Here is a 5,306-nt window from a genome sequence, read left to right as displayed (position 1 = left end):
TACGTTGTCAACGGAAGGGAGTACAATTTGCCGTACTATCTCACCGATGGTATTTATCCAAATTGGGCCACTTTTATTCAATCTATCCGACTTCCACAAGGTATGAAAAATTCTCTCTTTTCTAAAAAACAAGAAGCTGTTCGGAAAGATGTTGAGCGTGCCTTTGGAGTCTTGCAAGCTAGATTCGCCGTTATTAAAAATCCGTCTCGCTTATGGAATAAATACAAAATGGCAAATGTTATAAGATCATGCATAATACTCCATAATATGATTGTCGAAGATGAACGACATACATACAGTTACAGAAACATTGTTTCTGAATTTCAACACGGAGAACATGTGGATCAAACATATACTGTTGGTGCTCCCGGTGTCGGTTCAAATATCAGCACTACGATTACTCGTCAAACAAGACTTCGGGATAAACAAGCCCATGACCAACTAAAACATGATTTGATTGAGCATATTTGGACTAACTTCGGACATCTTCCAAATAATGAAGATTAATTTTCAAATTTCTATGAGTTGAATAAAATGTTTGTTTTTCTTTTGATGTTTTATGTTTTATGTTTTCTATTTTTAATATCTTAATAGTATGTTTTTGTTTTAAAAATTTAAATAATTAATGTTTTCAATTTTAAAAATATTATTATTTTATTTGGGAGACTTAAAAGAAGTAGACACCAATGCTCATATTAATAATAAGAACCTTCCTAAATATTACTATTATAATTGAGGGACCAATATTGAAGGACTACCGATGCCCATTGTCTAAGGGTTTTGGTTTTTTTTTTTCCTTTTGTTTTTGTCCTTTAGTGGTTGAAATACATTGTTTCGTTAAAATTTTGTCAAATACTTTTCTCAAATTTTTGACGTTTCTATTTAATTTGATTATGAAAATGCCTATAAATTTATAAACATTAACACGTTCCACATGACATGACATTTTAAACTTTGTGAACTATAACTTTTTTTAAAGGATTTTAGCATACATCACACATGAGAAGATTATGTAATATTGTATTTAACATTTAGTAAGAAAACGTAGTCTGATAATCTTTTAGTATACCTAGTAGCAAACTTGGTAATACATCACACATTAATTCACACAAAGTTGCAACATATCCAGGGTTTTAAAAGGAACCTACCGATCCTATTCATCTCTATCATTTCAACGAAGCGGGTTGACTTTTTATTTTATTTTTTCCGCGTCACAACGACTAAATTAGTTATATTCTTTCTTTCTTCTGATTTCCAAAATTACCCCCCTCTTTCTCTAAAGAAATGTTTCTGTTTTCTTTTTCATTTGTACTAGATTTTAATCTGTGGTGTACCGCAGAAATATATTTTAAAAATTAAAATAAAAATAGAAATTTTTAGTAAATTAAATGTATATATATGACTAATATTTTGTAAATTTTAAATGTATATCCCTTATATTTACATATTATTTAAGTTTACCAGTTTAAAAATTTAGGTTTACCAGTTTAAATTGTTAAATTCAGAATAAAACCCGTGGTATAACGTAGTACTGCTTGTTTATTTTACATAATCGTAATTAGATAAACTCAATTAGATATGATTAATTTTCTAATGTCGATGGTGTTAACAAAATAATGAACTGATGATTTACTAACAATTTAATGATATAATTTTAAATTTTTATTACATCCTGCTACATACCCAAACACAATTTTTCTTTCTTGCTTAAGTAAGACATGCACGTTTTTCAAAATCCAAATAACGAAAAATGTAAAAAAAAAAAAAAATAGTTACACTAATTCTATGTATTTTATGATGATTTAAAGCAAGTAAACTGAATAAATCAAACAAAGATGATAAGATAATCATAATTTTAATTTAAAATATTATTTTAGATTTTAAACAAAATCTTTTAATTGTGTTTGGTTTTAAGGATAGTAAAGAATTAATTGAAGATATTGTAATTAATTTAATGAGATATTGTAATTAGTCATTGATTGATTAAGAAGATATTTTAGGAATTTTTGTTTAGCCCAAAATATTGGTTTTAAATTTCAATTTAAAATTTAATGATAATGGCATTCTTTGTAAATAAGTAGCAACTCTAGGATTTATTTGCTAAATGTACTTGAAAAATGTATATATAGATATATTAATATAGAAGCACATTTAAGAAAAAGCTGATGTGTCGCCGCCAGAGAGCTCAAGACACTTTTTAGCAAAATACCCTTAAATTTTCTAATTAATTACAGCTCTATGCCATTGTATTTATTTTTTAAAAAATTAACAGAATAATAATAAGGCAAAATTTCACTAAAATTTACTTACAAATATACAAGTCAAAATTGTATTAATTTCTTAAAATTAATATAAATATTGATCACTTAAAATCAATATAAGTAAATATTCTAAAAGGGCTATAAAAACATATCAATTAATATAAAGTTAATAAAAATAAAGAACATAAAATTTATTAACAAAATCATATAAAAAATGATATTTTATGTTAGTATTATTCTCATAATGATTTAAATAATGTAACATCCGTGAACCAAAAACCCTGTTTAATGGATTGCATCGGTCAATGCAAGAGGTGCATCGGTCGATGCAAGGGTAATTCTCTGCGTTTTGACTTAAGTCAAACGCTGCGTTTTGGTCAAAGGAGAAAAGAAAACCCTTAGGGTCGATGCTTGTGGTCTCATTTTCGTGGTGTGGCCGTCTTTGGAGAGAAGAAAAAGAGAGGAAAAAGTTCTTGAGAGTTCTTGGTGATTTCTTGGAGATTTGGGGCGTTCCTGTAGAGATCTGTAGCTGGGATCGTTGTAGGAGCTTCCTGGGAGCGTGTTCTTGATTGTTTAAGGTTTAGTTTCACCTGTGGCAAAGGTAAGTGCATGACCATGGCTTATCTAAGCTAGAGAACTCATCAATCTTCCTGTTGTGTATTGTTAGACGTATTAGGATGTTGCTATGGACGTTAGGAAGCTTTCTTGTGGCTTGGGATCGAGTTTTGTGGTTGTAGGAACGAAGATCCGGTGAGAAACTTTGGGGAAATCACGGTGCTCGACGTTGCGTCGATCGATACTTATCTTGCATCGGTCGATGCAAGTACGAGGACGGCGCGTAAACTCTAGGGTTTTTGTGTTATGTTGAGCATGCGTCGGTCGATGCAGACTGGGTATCGGTCGATGCAAGTTACACTTGCATCGGTCGATGCAGATTCGGTGTCGATCGATGCTTCCCCATTTGGCATCGGTCGATGCATGTGTGGTGTCGGTCGATGCTAAGTCCTGGTTTGTTATTGTCGATTGTTGATTGTTGTGTGTTGGTTATTGATACTCTATTGCTTGTGTGTATAGCCCAGTATATGGGAGGATTGCCTTACTGAGTGTTTATAAAATACTCATGCATTGCAATATGTGTTTGTGGTGCAGGTAAAGGCAAAGTATGATCGTGGAATCCAGGCAATGAAGAGGAGGATGTTCTACGGACTCGGTTTTATGTTGTCTGGCTTTGCTAGGTTGCTAGAGTTGGGTCATTAGAACATTGCTATGTTGCTGGTTCTATGATTCATGTTGTTTTGGTTATTGATTATGTTGGAATATGGTTATATTTTATTATTGGATTATTATTGAATATTGGTTGGTTAATTCCGCTGTTGAATGTGTTTGTGGTTAGGTTGCTACTGGGTATGGGACCACTAGTTGTAGTTTATTATTTATTATTAAAAAAAAAAGGGTCGGTTGTTTCATTTTGGTATCAGAGCCCTTACGGTTCTAGGTTTGGGTTCACTAGGTTTCTGTTGTAGATGTTTGGGATTGCATGTCTTGATTGATTATGTGAGTTAGTCAATTGTGTGTGGCATGGAGTCCTAGAACATCCTCTTCGAGCCGAGTGTGTGATTCCACGGTGAGTTTATGTTTCTGTGTTATATTAGAAATTGTTTGCTTAGCCTTCTGTTCATGGTAGTGCATATGGTTAGAGAGGAGGCTGTGGCTGGTCGAGGTCGTGGACGCGGACGTGGTCGTGGTAGGGGCAGAGTCCCAGTGGTTAGTGAGACCGAGGACCAGAGTGTGACAGCTGAGGGTGTTGGCGAGTCGCAGGGTGTTCCGGGGGATTCCGTGAGTGTGGCAGGAGGGGGTGGTGTTGATGCTCCAGTGGCCGGTGATGCTAGGGCTCCAGGTGGGGAGTTCCAGCGGGAGGAGTCCCTGGTACTGACTTTGCGGCTCTGCTAGCACAGGTGTTGGAGCGGTTACCACCAGCGGTACCGGCTCAGGTTCAGGTAGTACCACCAGTGGTGGCGGAGGAGCGGCAGCCAGTGGCTGCAGATGTGGGAGTTCATGGATGTTATTTGTCTATGCTCAAGGAGATGAAGGGTCTGTTCACTGAGAGGTTTTCGGGTGGTATAGATCCTACTGTTGCGGATGCGTGGAGGACGAGTGTGGAATGTAACTTCCATATTCTGAGATGTCCTGGGGAGTTTTGGGTGGACATAGGGGTCTAGTTTTTGGGTGGTGATGCTGAGTTGTGGTGGAGATCCGTGGTTGATAGGAGGGTGCAGAGGGAGATGACTTAGGCTGACTTCGTCTTGGAGTTCAACCGCAAGTATTTTCCTAAAGAGGCATTGGACCGGTTGGAGGTGCAGTTCCTTCAGATATCTCAGGGGACGCGGTCAGTGCGGGAGCTGGACTTGGAGTTCAGTCGACTTCTATGTTATGGGGGTCGGGCTATGGTGTCTGAGGAGGCTCAGATCAGGAGGTTTTTTAGGGCTCTATGTGATGACTTGATAGTTCACTGTGGAGGGAGGAGTTATGCTACGCGTGCAGAGCTGGTTGAGACTGCAGCAGAGATTGAGGAGGATATCCGGGCACAGTCAGTGGCGGTAGCTCCAGCAGTTCAGCCTAGTAAGGCTCAGCAGCAGGGTGGTTCTAACAGGGGCGGTAGGCATGCTCAGGGAACCAAGAGGAAGTGGGAGGCTACGTAGAAGCCGAGTGGTGCGGGTTGATTCGGTTGTGGGAGCAAGGATCACAGGGTTGCTAGTTGTCCCACGAGGAGTGTTCCGACGACAGGACCTCGGGTATGTTATCTTTGTAGGGAGACAGGGCACATCAGGCCTTTTTGTCCCAAGTTGCAGCCGGCAGCAGTGGCAGCGTTGCAGCAGGTGCAGCCTGGAGGTCAGCAGGTGGCACGGATTGAGCAGACGCCACGTGCTTACACGACAGTAGAGACTGGTGGAACCAGTGCTGGGGCGATCACAGGGACCTTGTTGGTGGGCAGGTTTAAGTCCCACGTTATGTTTGATTCTGGAGCTTCTCATATCTTCATTACTC

Source organism: Camelina sativa, chromosome 17 (genome assembly GCF_000633955.1).
Source record: "Camelina sativa cultivar DH55 chromosome 17, Cs, whole genome shotgun sequence".
Lineage (NCBI taxonomy): Eukaryota > Viridiplantae > Streptophyta > Magnoliopsida > Brassicales > Brassicaceae > Camelina > Camelina sativa.
The sequence above is the reverse complement of the archived record's forward strand: the minus strand, read 5'-3'. Positions refer to the sequence as shown.